The sequence below is a fragment of the Hylobates moloch genome, unplaced genomic scaffold (assembly GCF_009828535.3).
Source record: "Hylobates moloch isolate HMO894 unplaced genomic scaffold, HMol_V3 SCAFFOLD_58, whole genome shotgun sequence".
Classification (NCBI taxonomy): domain Eukaryota; kingdom Metazoa; phylum Chordata; class Mammalia; order Primates; family Hylobatidae; genus Hylobates; species Hylobates moloch.
Genome location: NW_026652333.1, coordinates 489,789 through 504,324, shown reverse-complemented (window position 1 = coordinate 504,324; position 14,536 = coordinate 489,789). Strand labels below are relative to the sequence as shown.

General features: G+C 47.8%; 1 pseudogene; it reads left to right on the top strand.

Moving 5' to 3' along the window:
• Positions 1 to 12,651: 12,651 nt before the first annotated feature.
• On the top strand, positions 12,652 to 13,426 carry LOC116463755 (ribosome biogenesis protein NSA2 homolog; annotated as a pseudogene).
• The last annotated feature ends 1,110 nt before the right edge of the window (positions 13,427 to 14,536 follow it).

Below are 14,536 nucleotides of genomic sequence, written 5' to 3'. Positions count from 1 at the left end.
TCATTTCATGGACTCAGCTATGAAACCCTCAGAGAGTGGAGGGGAAGTCTTTCCTGTCCTACAGTAGCACATTCACTAGTTCCAAGAATTAGAATGTGGGCCAGGTGTGGTGGCTCCCACCTATAATCCCAGCACTTTGGGAGGCCAAGGCGGGCAGATCACTTGAGGCCAGGAGCTCAAGATGAGCCTGGCCAACATGGTGAAACCCTGTCTCTACTAAAAATACAAAAATTGGCTGAGCATGATGGTGCACACCTGTAATCCCAGCTACTCAGGAGGCTGGAGGAGAATCGCTTGAACCCGGGAGATGGAGGTTGCAGTGAGCCGAGATCATGCCACGGCACTCCAGCCTGGGTGACAGAGTGAGACTCTGTCTCTAAAAAACGAAAAAGAATTCGAACGTGGATATCTTTGGGAGGGCTACCATTCTACCTGCCAGAGCCTCACAGCAGCCTGACCCTCATCTCTCCCTTCTCAAGGATGATAAGAACACCTGGGAGGAAGCTGTGGGCTGTGGCTTCCCAAGCAAATAGGTTTGCTGAGGAAATGAAAACAGCCATCTACCAATGGCTTAAACAGAAACTCTTTTTTTTTAGAGACAGGGGTCTCACTATGCTGCCCAGGCTGGTCTCAAACTCTGGCCTCAAGCTATCCTCCCGCCACTGCTTTGCAAAGTGCTGGGATTACAGGCATGAGCCACCATGCCTGACCAAAACAAGAGCTCTTGCATGCTACAATAAGGAACAGCAGATAATGGCTTAGAACTCTGTTTGCAAATTTAGGCTTAAGTACAGAGACTTTTTGATTTTCCCAAGATTATGTCCCCTAAAAGAAGAAAATTAGCTATTAATTCCTCAGTTCACAGGGTGTGATATAGGGTGTGTGGTTGTGTGCCTGTGTGTGTGTGTGTGTGTTTAATACTGTCAACCCAGTTTTGAGGCCCTGGCTAGAGATGGTCAGTTCCTCTTCTTGGGCAGCCAGTTATGTTCGCACCTCAACCACCTCCCTGACTGGGCCCTCACACTCTGGGCCACCACACACCCACCCTAACTGCCCTGGGCCAGGTGCCAGACAACGAGGGACAGCCCCTATGTCCCAGAGCCGTGAAATTGTTCAAATTAGCCAGTAGTAAGCCATGTTCCCCCGTCTCCCCCAGAGACCACAAGAAAGGTGCATGTCCACAGCCACCCCCTCTCCCCCTTTGCCGCGTGACTGACCCGGGGCTTCACCTGAGTGGCCTTGCGTGGCGTGCTGTTGCTCCCAAGGGAGGTGCACGTATAACAGAACTGCGAAATTCTGGTTTCTCTCTCTTGATCTGCATCTTCACTCAAGATAGCATGTTTACAACACAGGGTACACGTGTTTGGTTTTTTAATTTTTGATTGATTTCTTTCCCCCTGAAAAGGGGCTCAGGGAGGACCTTTCTCAACCAGTTCAAGCCTAATATTAATGTCAACAGAGGAAAGCCCACAAAGGCCTGGGGCAACACTCTGTCTTCCTACCCTGATGCCCAGAGATTCCCTCGGGCCACCCCACAGCAGATGGCAGCAGAGACAGTCCAGGGAGGGACCCACTGTAACACCGTAACACCTTTTTTTTTTTTTTCGAGACAGGGTCACCCAGGCTGGAGTGCAATGGTGCGATCACAGCTCACTGCAGCCTCAACCTCCTGGACTCAAGCAATTCTCCCACCTCAACCTCCGGAATAGCTGGGACTACAGACGCATACCACCACGCCCAGCTAATTTTTGTATTTTTTTGTAGAGATAGGGTTTCGCCATATTGCCTAGGCTAGTCTTAAACTCCTGGGCTCAAGAGATCCACCAGCCTCAGCCTCCCAAAGTGTTGAGATTACAGACATTAGCCACCGCACCCGGCTTGTAACACTATTCTTTGGAACTGTCTTTTGATTAATCCAAAAACCAGCTTGCAGGGTAGCAAAATAAATTCTGACTGAAGAGAGCTTCTCCTTCATGAATAACTGCTTTGCAGCAAGTCTTTTTTGTTTCAGCAAGTCTTTTCTCTCCCCAACAAAACTCCTGAACCTCCTGTGCCATCATAAACACTAAACTGCCCCAAATTTGCAGCCTTACTGCCCCATCTTAGGAGTCCCAGCCCCCAGACTTCCACTTAGGAGTCCCAGCCCCCAGTCCACTATGCTGGACTATCTCTACAGCACAATCTCCTCACTTGGAGGAACAGAGAAGCTGGGCCCACATGCAGATCTGGGCCAACAGCCCCCAAAATCAAAGCTCTCCTTGTGGCCTCTCCCCTCTGCCCCTCCCACCTCACTCTATCCCATTCTCCCCTTCTCTTCACTGTAATAGCCTCTCATCCCCCGTTTTTTTTGTTTGTTTTTCTGCCCACTCAAGTAAAGGCTGCAGCAGGTTCCACCCCGGGGCACTCACCTAAGACAAATAAAGATTAAAGTATTTTTGTTGTTGTTGTTGAGAAGGATTGCAGTGGTGCAATCTCAGCTCACTGCAACCTCCACCTCCTGGGTTCAAGGGACTCTCCTGCCTCAGCCCCCAGACTCAGCTGGGACTACAGGTGCCTGCCATGCCTGGCTAATTTTTGCATTTTTAGTAGAGATGGGGTTTCACCATGTTGGCCAGGCTGGTCTCAAACTCCTGGCCTCAAGCGATCCTTTCATCTCGGCCTCCCAAAGTGCTGGGATTACAGGCGTGAGCCACTGCACCTGGCCAATTAAAGTATTTTCTTCCTCCTGGTGGAGTGAGATGATTTCACACCTATGAGGGTGAGAGGACGGAAAGTTTCTGAAACTTTTGTCTTTTCCCTGCTCTGAAGGAGAAGTGCGTGCAGCTGTGCTGAGTTTGCTGCGTTTGAGGGCTACTGTATACATTCTGATCAATACTGTTGAGCAATTTCCTTCCCCTCTTCATGTTTCCAGCTGAACTATTTGTCAACTTTTCTTGTGGGAACCCCAGTGGTGTCTACTGGAAGAGGCATATATACCTCTTTGTTTCTGCTATGGATTGATACTCATCTTCTCCTCTGAGTCCAGTCCTGGGCTCCCAGCAACCATACATAGAGAGAGCCCTTCCCTCCAGCAGGCATCCTCTGCCCCAACAACTGTTCCCAAAGCAAATCCCAGCCGTGCTCTGTGCATTGTCCCTAACCCTCCCTGATCTGTGCGTTATATTTGGGCTCATTCACAGGGCAAGATCTTAGAATAAAGTAATTATAAAAGCTAATATACTTCAGCATAATGTTCAAAAGCCGAATGAAAAGCCTGGTGTAAAATCTATACTAAAGAAACACCTGGGCCTGGCGCGGTGGCTCACCTCCGTAATCCCAGCACTTTGGGAGGCCGAGGCCAAAGGATCACTTGAAGCCAGAAGTTCGAGACCAGCCTGACCAACATGGTGAAACCCGTCTCTACTAAAAATACAAAAATTAGCTGGGTGTGGTGACACATGCCTGTAATCCCAGCTACTCAGAAGGCTGAGGCAGGAAAGTCGCTTTAACTCAGCAGGCGGAGTTCAGCCAAAGTCAGTAAGCGGAGATCAGCCATTGCACTACAGCCTGGGTGAAGGAGCCAACAGAGCAAGACACTGTCTCAAAGAAAAGAAAAGAAACATCTGTTGCTTGAGCTCGGTTTAAATACAACATTGTTCAAACGCATTTTCTAGCTTTTAAAATGTTTCTTTCTTTCAAACACAGGATGTGGGACTTTTCTTTGGTTAATGAGTTACCCATTTCCCTGTTGGCTCTGGGTCACCAGGAAGGACCAGGAGTTCCTTCTCCTTCAGTCACTGTGCTTTTTTTCCTCGTAGTCCACAGCTCATATTCTCCTTCTCACCTCACTCATCCCAGAGAGGAAGCCAGAGGTGAGTGTGGGAGGTACAGAGGAGGGTAAGGTTTACTTAAGGTTAAGACCTAAGTTATTTGTGTGGACTGAATTCAGCTAGCTCTACTAACTCTGTAACCTTGGATAAGTTAGCTTAACCTCTTTAAGCCTCAGTTTTCTGACACTTTATTCTGTACTAGTAATTTCTTCTTCTTCTTCTTCTTCTTCTTCTCCTTCTCCTTCTCCTTCTTCTTTTTTGGACATGGAGTTTCGCTCTTGTTGCCCAGGCTGGAGTGCAATGGCGCGATCTCGACTCACTGCAACCTCTACCAGCCGGGTTCTAGCTATTCTCCTGCCTCAGCCTCCCAGGTAGCTGGGACTACAGGTGCGCGCCACCATGCCTGACTAATTTTGTATTTTTAGTAGAGACGGAATTTCACCATGTCGGCCAGGTTGGTCTCGCTCTCCTGACCTTGTAATCCGCCGCCTTGGCCTCCCATAGTTTTGGAATTACAGCCGTGAGCCACCATGCCCGGCCTGTACTAGTAACTTCTATATTATAATAATAGTACTGATTTCTATATTATAATAATAGTACTGATATCATCTTCATACTAATAATTTCTGTGCCTTAATAATAATTTATGTACTAATAATACAGATACAGTAAAATGTCTGTGGCACCAATAATTTAATAATTCTGTGTAATTTCTGTTCTATAACAAAATGCTAAATTTTTTTGTAAAGTGAGGCTAATATAGAGTTATTCTGAGTATTGGATGAGAAAAAAAGCAGATAAAACATTCAGAGTACAGCATATAGTGCATGGTTAATAAATGTCAGCTATTATTATTATTGGTGAGGACATGTCTTCTAGTCATTCTGCCCGAGCTTTTGCACCTACAGAAACTTGTAAAGAAAATCTAAAACTGGCTTTTTTTCAGGTCTGTCTTAGTACAGAAAAGACAGTCCCGGTGAGTGATCTGTGGGGAAAGGAGAGGAGAACATCCCCTTTCCCTGGGACCTCTTCAAGGAGTCTGTGCACTACCTCTCTAGCTTTGAAAAGAGTTTGTTCCTGCCAAGAAGAAAAATGGGGATTAAAGGGTTGGAATGAACCACATGGTCATGAAGCATGAAGTAGGGCGTATTGTTTTCTCTCTGGATAGAATAGGGATTTTTCTCAGAGGGACAGGGATGGTGATCAGGCAGGGAAGAAAGGAGACCAACTCTCTGGTTTGGGGCAGTAACTTCTGACTGTCCCGGAGAAAGGCATCTTCAGGCATAATGGAGAGTCCAGAGGCAGGAGAGTGAGAGCCCCAGTGTCACTGCACTGGACCCAGGCCTGGAGTAGAAACAAACATTCCAAACCTTGCATGGCTGTAAGTGGAATGAGTGGGTGTCTGGAGGAGGGAATGGGAGTATTATCTTCCTCGCTTCCCCTTTCAGGGAGGAGCCACCCAACTGGATAGAGATGAGCTGAATCACTTCAGGGCAGCCCTTTTGATGACACTTTAATTTTTAAAATTTTATTAAATTTTATTTTTAAAGATTAGTCAAGTGCAGTAGCAAGAAGGAGGGAGAGAGTAGAACAAGGTGTTTTATCTGTAACTGACTGTGAACAATCAAAGTGAGATAACTCACTGCCTTCAGACCAGCCAGATTACATTTTTAAATCAGATCTTTAGGGCTTCATTTTGTTCTTTGTGTTTTATTTTATTTATTTTTATTTGTTTTTTTTGAGACAGAGTTTTGCTCTTGTCGCCCAGGCTGGAGTGCAATGGCATGATCTCGGCTCACTGCAACCTCCGCCTCTCAGGTTCAAGAGAGTCTCCTGCCTCAGCCTCCTGAGTAGCTGGGATTACAGTGCACACCACCACGCCCCAGCTCATTTTTTTGTACTTTTAGTACAGATGGGGTTTCACCGTGTTAGCCAGGATGGTCTCGATCTCCTGACCTCGTGATCCACCTGCCTTGGCCTCCCAAAGTGCTGGGATTATAGGCGTGAGCCACTGTGCCCAGCTAATTTTTGTATTTTTAATAGAGATGGGGTTTCACAATGTGGCCAGGCTGGTCTTGAACACTTGAACTCAGGTGATCCACCTGCCTCAGCCTCCCAAAGTGCTAGGATTATAGGCATGAGCCATTGCACCCCGCCATATTTTATTTTAAATGGAGCCATCCTTGAAATTATTTGGAGTTAAAAAGTCCATGAATTAAAATCAACTATTTCAAATATTTTAAGAAGTAAAACAAAAACAACAACAACAACAACAAAAGAAACAGGTATGATTCCCCAACCCCACAATCACCTCCACCCTGATTTTCTGCTATCAGCCTGGTAGTGCCTAGTCTCTGTCCTCAGAAGCCTGGAATAGTAACCAAACAAAAACATTTTTTTTCTCTCTTTCCTCCCACCGCCCAAGATGCCAAAAGGGAAGAAGGCCAAGCGGAAGAAGGTGGCTCCAGCCGCTGCTGTCGCGAAGAAGCAGGAGGCCAGGAAAGTGGTGAATCCCGTGTTGGAGAAAAGGCCTAAGAATCTTGGCATTGGACAGCACACCCAACCCAAAAGGGACCTCACTTGCTTTGTCAAATGGCCCCACTTTATCAGGCTGTAGTGGCAAAGAGCCATCCTCTACACATGGCTGAAAGTGCCTCCTGCGATGAACCAGTTCACCCAGGCCTTGGACCCCCAAACAGCTACTCAACTATAATACATAAGCTGGCCCACTAGTACAGACCAGAGACAAAGCAAGAGAAGAAGCAGAGGCTGCTGGCCTGGGCTGAGAAGAAAGCTGCCAGCAAAGGGGACTTTGCCACAAAGAGACCACCTGTTCTTCAAGCAGGAGTTATCACCATTGCCACCTTGGTGGAGAACAAGAAGACTCAGCTGGTGGTGACTGGACATGATGTGGATCCCATCGAGCTAGTTGTCTTCTGCCTGCCCCCAGCCTCAGCCTCCTCATCTGGAAAGTGGGTGATGATAGGCTGGGTGCGGTGGCTCACACCTGTAATCCCAGCACTTTGGGAGGCTGAGGCAGGCGGATCACAAGGTCAGGAGATCAAGACCATCTTGGCTAACACAGTGAAACCCGTCTCTACTAAAAATACAAAACAATTACCTGGGCGTGGTGGTGGGCGCCTGTAGTCCCAGCTACTGGGGAGGCTGAGGCAGGAGAATGGCATGAACCCAGGAGGCGGAGCTTGCAGGGAGCCGAGATCGCGCCACTGCACTCCAGCCTGGGCAACAGAGCGAGACTCTGTCTCAAAAAAAAAAAAAAGAAAAAAGAAAAGAAAAGAAAGTGGGTGATGATAGTTCATTTCTCTGTGTTGTAAAATAAAGGTCCCTGACTGTATTATGAAGGGGAAGGTAAGACTGGGATGTCTCGTCCACAGGAACACCTGCACCACTGTCACCACACAGGCTAACTTGGAAGACAAAGAAGCTTCGGCTCAGCTGGAGGAAGCTATCAGAACCAATTAGAACGGCAGATACGATGAGATCCATCATCACTGGGGAGGCAATGTCCTGGCTCCAAGTCTGTGGCTCTCATTGCCAAGCTGGAAAAGCCAAGGCTAAAGAACTTGGCACCAAACTGGGTTAAATGTACGCTGTTGAGTTTTCTGCACGTAAAAATAATTAAAATAATACAAATTCTCCTTAAAAAAAAAAAAAAAAAAAAAAAAACTTTCCCTCCAGACATCTTGCAAAAGTGGAGTTACAATACCTTCCTTCTTGTGCTAAGCCAATGCACACCTCTGAACTGAATGTTGAGAACTCAGCTGAACAGTCTTCACAAAACAAATGCAGCTTGTAGTAAAAGATCATGCAGGATGATTTCATTTCTCTATAAACAGCAAATTTATAGAGACAGAAAGTAGATCAGCGGTTGCCTAGAGCTGGGGGTAGGAGTGGGTATGAACCGAAAATGGACTTGAGGAAACATTTTGGGGTAGTGGAAATGTTCTAAAACTGGATTGTGGTGATGGTTGCACAACTCTGCAAACTTACTAAAATTATCAAATTGTACACTTAAAATGGGTGAATTCATGATACATAAATTTGCCTTAATAAAGCTGATGTTGTTTTAAAGTTAGTGTAGGTAACTGATTTAAACTGGTATGCCAGATAGCACTGGTTAGTATCTCCATTAGGTTCCTGACTCCACTGCTCGCAAACCATGTGAATTGAAATAAATTATTTCACATCCCCCGGCCTCAATCTCCTCATGTGTAAGTGGGTGATGATAGTGCGTATCTCATAAAGCAGAGTGCCAGTTAAATGAGATAACTTACAGATTCTTAATACTTTACATTTTACCTTAGAAATGAGAATGTGAGAAGGTAGGGAGGTGTGAGTGTTTATACTTTCTTGGCTTGGGGAGGGGAGGTCATTCTGCATTTTTCAATGAGAATGATCTGGAAGGCACATGCTCTAGCACTATCTTTCAGACTCTCGGACCCACCCATTCCCCTGTGCCCAGTGGTTTCACATCTCCAGTCTTCGTTTCCAGGGGCCTTGGACATTGACAGCCACCTCTTTCTGGGTCAAGTTGCAAGGATAAAAGGAATAGTATTTGTTACCAGGCAGAAGGAGCGAGTGACAGACTGCAGGAGCTCCAGGCCCCTAGGTGACTGTTCCAGAGCGGCTGCCCTAGGAGACACTCTAAGGGAGACATAATCGGGGCAAGTGAATGTGCAACATGAGTCCCTGATGCCCAGATAAGCCCAGAAAAGTCAAGGCTGGCTATTGGGAGCAAAATGAGATAACTTGAAAGAGGCAGTGTGGGAGAAAGACGGATGGGCCCAAGGCCAGTGGGAGGGTTTGTTCTCTCCTTGTGTGTGGATTCACTTATGCTGAAGTTTTTAGGGACATGGGATGGACAGGATGAAGTAGTAGCAATTATTATCATTATTTTTTTTTTGAGATGAAGTCTCACTCTGTCGCCCAGGCTGGAGTGCAGTAGCGTGATCTCGGCTCACTGCGGCCTATGCCTCCACGGTTCAAGCGATCCTCCCCCATCAGCTTCCCAAGTAGCTGGGATTACAGGCATGCACCACCATGCTCAGCTGATTTTCATCTTTTTAGTAGAGACGGGGTTTTGCCATGTTGTCCAGGCTGGTCTCGAACTCCTGACCTCAAGAGATCCACCTGCCTCAGCCTCCCAAAGTGCTGGGATTCCAGGTGTGAGCCACGGAGCCTGGCCTAATTCTTAGCGGAAAGAGGCATACGGTTGTATTCTTTGTACCCTCCCAAACCCCTCCCACTCTGTTCTTGGCAGGCTGGCCTGTTCATTCATTCATCCCACATACGTTACCAAATTCCTGCTCTCACAGACCTTACATTGTAGTGGAAGACAGATCATAAAGAAATAATCAAATGACTCTATAACGTAACTGCTAACAAGGAAAGGATGTGCAGTAGGCGAGATAACTTAGACTGAGCGGTCAGGGAAGACCTCTCTGAGGAAGTAACATGTTAGCAGGGCTCTGAGGGAGCAAAAGAAACAAAGGTTGGAAGAAAGAGCACTCTTGGGAGACAGAAGAGAGCATGCAAAGGCCCTGGGTTTGGTGTCAGCTCTGTGTGTTCAAAGAGCACAAAGAAGCCAGTGTAGCTGGGGCAGAGTGAGATGGAAGCAGGGTGGTAGGAGATTATTTCAGGGTGATGGTCAGGGCCCAGACCTATTGGCTTTACTGGCCGTGAGAAACACATGGATTTCAGTTCAGATGTGAAGAAAAGCCATTGGAAGAGTTTTGAACAGGATAGCAAGTGATCTGATCTTGAGGTTATTCCGGCTGTTCTGAAGAATATGGGCTAGGCATGGTGGCTAATGCCTGCAATTCCAGCACTTTGGGAGGCCAAGGTGGGAGGACCACTTGAGGCCAGGGGTTGGAGGCCAGCCTGAGCAACACAGTGAGACTCCATCTCTACAAAAACTACAAAAATGAAGTAGGTGTAGTGGTGCATACGTGTCGTCTCAATCAGGAGGCTGAGGTAGGAGGACAGCTTGAGCCCAGGAGTTGGAGGCTACAGTGAGCTATGGTTGCTCCACTGCACTCCAGCCTGGGCAACAGAGCGAGACTGCGTCTCTAAAAAAAACAAAGAACGTATAGAAACTTTCTCACCAAACTACTACAGGATTCCACACCAAAGTGAACGGCGCTTTCTACCTGAGAAAGTCTCGTGGCCTCGTCTAAGGTGGGAAGAAATAATGGGCTATGGACTCTGAATTGCCGGAATGAGGAGATGGGTCTCTCCTCCCATTTTCTCTTCCTGATGGATCTTCTCTTTCCCACTTAGGCCTCACGTATAGATGTGTCTCCCTCTCCTTTTTTCCCCTGAGAATCAATGGTTTTGTTTGTGGAGGTTTACCTTTAGAAACAATTCAGGCCGCGCACGGTGGTTCAGGCCTGTAATCCCAGCACTTTTGGAAGGCCGACGCTGGCGAATCATGAGGTCAAGAGATTGAGACCATCCTGGCCAACATGGTGAAACCCCGTCTCTACTAAAAATACAAAAATTAGCCAGTCGTGGTGGCGCACGCCTGTAGTCCCAGCTACTCAGAGGCTAAGGCAAGAGAATCACTTGAACCCAGGAGGCGGAGGTTGCAGTGAGCCGAGATCGCTCCACTGCACTCCAGCCTGGGCGACAGAGTGAGACTCTGTCTCAAAAAAAAAAAAGAAAAGAAAAGAAACAATTTGGTCCCCATCAATTCTCTGATATTGAGTCTTGAAAACACTGAAAAAAATGTTTATTAAGATTTGGAAGAAATTTGCAATTTAAAGTGTTTCAACCAAAAAGAAATCAATTACCTTCCTGTGTGCCATGAATGCTAATTCTCTTTGTTTTTTTAAAGCATCTCTTCAACTCTAACCAGATCTCCACTGCCTAAATTGAAAGAAGACCCTAGGTAAGGCTTTCTAGTCAGAGATAACACTTCCATAAAATAACCAGAAGAACTAGGGCACAGAGAGGCTGTACTCATCTGCTCGGGCTGCCATAACAAAGCACAGTGTCGGGGTGTCTTAAACAACACAAATGTATTTTCTCCCAGTTCTAGAGGCTGGAAGTCCAAGACCAAGGTGCTAGCAGGATTGGGTTCTGGCAAGACCCCTCTCCCCTGCTTGCAGACAGCCAACTTCTCACTGTGTCCTTGTGTGGCCTTTTCTCTGTCTACGTTCAGGGGTTGGGGGAGCTCAGATGTCTCTCTCTTCTTTTAAGAACACAAGTCCTGGCCGGGCGCGGTGGCTCACGCCTGTAATCCCAGCACTTTGGGAGGCCAAGGCGGGTGGATCACGAGGTCAGGAGATCGAGACCACCCTGGCTAACACAGTGAAACCCCGTCTCTACTAAAAATACAAAAAAAATTAGCTGGGCGATATGGCGGGCGCCTATAGTCCCAGCTACTCGGGAGGCTGAGGCAGGAGAATGGCATGAACCCCGGGGGGCGGAGCCTGCAGTGAGCCGAGATCGTGCCACTGCACTCCAGCCTGGGTGACAGCGAGACTCTGTCTCAAAAAAAAAAAAAAAAAAAGAACACAGTCCTATCTAATTAGGACTCCAATCTTATGGCCTCATTTAACCTTAATTTCCTCTTTAAATGCCGGATCTCCAAATACAGTCATATTGGGGGTTAGGGCTTCAACATGTGAATGTGGGGGTGGGGGATGGGGGGATAGCCCATTTCATAACCGAAGTTCTCAGTAAATGTTCAATGAAGATATGGGTAAATGAATGGATTTGTCTGGACACCCTGAAACTATCAGAGACCTCTGATGGAGCATGAGGTAAAGACAGTGGCTCAGGCAGAGAAACTGTAGACCCATGAACTAAATGACCTAGAACCTACATAAATCAGTAGCGTTCCTCTACATCGGCGATAACCCACTAGAAAATGCAATAATAAGTTAGACTCAGTTCACTGTAGTAACAACAATCATAATATCTCAAATTTTACCTAACAAAGAATATACATATAAGACCCCTATGAAGATGATTTAGAAAGGCTATTAAAGCATATTTTAAAAGGAATAGAGGCCGGACATGGTGGCTCACACCTGTAATCCCAGCACTTTGGGAGGCCAGGGCAGGTAGATCACTTGAGGCCAGGAGTTCGAGACCAGCCTAACACGGTGAAACCCTGTCTCTACTAAAAATCCCCCCCACTAAAAAAAATTAGCCGGGCTTGTTGGGACATGCTTGTAATCCCAGCTACTTGGGAGGCTGAGGCAGGAGAAACGCTTGAACCCGGGAGGCAGAGGCTGCAGTGAGCCAAAATCAAGCCACTGCCCTCCAACCTGGAAGACAGAGTGAGACGCTGTCTCAAAATAAAAATAAAAATAAATAATAATAATTTAAAATATCCTTGCCTGTGAGCCACTAGTTTGTAATTCGTGGTGAGTATAATGGGCATGAGGCTTGTTCCTAAACGTAGGGGTGTGGGAGGCAGAAGAATACAAGCAGACTCTCCCCGTCCCACATGCTGTTACCTCTCCACCTCTCTGCAGGCAGCTTTCCTAAGGTCCTGGACCTTCAGATCCTTGCTGGAGTTGGAGGCAGAAATGTTCTGGATCTGCAAAACAGTTAAGGGATATTAAGGAATATTAAGATAGCCACCCCCAAAACTAGGGCATCCTCCTAACATTATCCACGGCTGATCAGTAACATGTGGGATAAAAATTTGAGTTTATGACTTTATAGCAGTATAAAGCAATAGCAAAGTTAATGTAAAATCACTTTCCTGTCAGGCCTGCATGGCGTCAGCTCATGGGTCTCTAAGACCCGAAAATTGAGAGCGTTTTCGCACCCCAGGGGCTGCTCCTGGCGGCTCTGCGGCGTCAACATGCCACAGAACAAGTATATTGAATTACACTGTAAACACTATGGATACTGTTTGGATCACCATGAGAAAAAGAGAAAGAAAGAAAGTCAGAGGCTCATGAATGTTCAAAGAAGGCAAAGAAAATGATGGTCTGAAGGCTAAGCTTTACCATAAACAGGGCCATGCTGAGAAAATACAAATAAAAAAGACTGTCAAGATGCATGAAAAGAGAAAAAAAAAAAAGAATGCTGAAAAGACTCCACAGGGAGCAGTACCTGCCTATCTGCTGGACAGACAGGAACAATCTCGAGCTAAAGTACTTTCCAGTATGATCAAACAGAAACGAAAAGAGAAGGCGAGAAAATGGGAAGTCCCTCTGCCTAAAGTATGTGCCCAGGGAGAAACAGAAGTATTAAAAGTTATTCGAACAGGAAAGAGAAAGAAGAAGGCATGGAAGAGGGTGGTTACTAATGTCTGCTTTGTTGGAGATGGCTTTACAAGAATACCACCTAAGTATGAAAGATTCATCAGGCCAATGGGCTTGCATTTCAAGAAAGCCCATGTAACATATCCTGAACTGAAAGCCACCTTTTGCCTACCAATACTTGGTGTAAAGAAGAACCCGTCATCCCCACTGTATACAACTTTGGTGTTAGTACCAAAGGTACTGCCATGGAGGTAAATGTGAGCAAATTGGGGCTTGTGATGCAAGGAGACAGTTATTTAGGGAAAATATGCCCAGGTTACCAACAATCCTGAGAATTATGGATGCATAAATGCAGTCTTACTGGTTTGACAGCAATTTCATATATAATTATTGAGGACTACGCACCAATTGAAAAAACTGCCATTACTGTGATGTTTCTGAATACTACCAAACAGCCATACATGTCTGCAATCATCAAGAGATTTATTCCTTCCTTCCTTCTTTCTTTCCTTCCTTCTTTCCCTCCCTCCCTCCCTCCTTCCTTCCTTCCGTCCTTCTTTCCGTCCTTTCTTCCTTCTTTTTTCTTTCTTTTCTTCCCTCTGTGGCCCAGACTCGAATCCAGTCGGCTCGCTGCAGACTCCCTGCCTCCGGCTCCCGTGATTCTCCTGCCCCGGCCTGCGGGCTGCCTGGGATTGCCGACGCGCACCACCACCGCTGCCTGCTTTTTCTCCTTTGGCTGGAGGCGCGGTTTCGCCATGTTGGCCAGGCTGCTCTCCAGCTCCTGACCCCGAGTGCTCTGCCCGCCTCGGCCTCCCGAGGTGCCGGGACTGCAGACGGAGTCTCGCTCACTCGGTGCTCGGTGTTGCCCGGGCTGGAGTGCGGTGGCGTGGTCTTGGCTCGCTGCAGCCTACGCCTCCCAGCCGCCTGCCTTGGCCTCCCAGGGTGCTGGGATTGCAGCCTCTGCCCGGCCGCCGCCCCGTCTGGGAGGTGGGGAGCGTCTCTGCCTGGCCGCCCATCGTCTGGGATGTGAGAAGCGCCTCTGCCCCGCCGCCACCCCGTCTAGGAAGTGAGGAGCCTCTCTGCCTGGCCGCCCATCGTCTGGGATGTTAGGAGCGCCTCTGCCCGGCCGCCACCCCGTCTGGGAAGTGAGGAGCGCCTCTGCCCGGCCGCCCCGTCTGGGAAGTGAGGAGCGCCTCTGCCCGGCCGCCCATCGTCTGGGAAGTGAGGAGCACCTCTGCCCGGCCGCCCATTGTCTGGGAAGTGAGGAGCACCTCTGCCCGGCCGCCCCGTCTGGGAAGTGAGGAGCGCCTCTGCCCGGCCGCCCATCGTCTGGGAAGTGAGGAGCGCCTCTACCCTGCCGCCTGGTCTGAGAAGAAGTGAGGAGCGCCTCTGCCCGGCCGCCCCGTCTGGGATGTGAGGAGCACCTCTGCCCGGCCACCCATCGTCTGGGAAGTGAGGAGCGCCTCTGCCCGGCCGCCC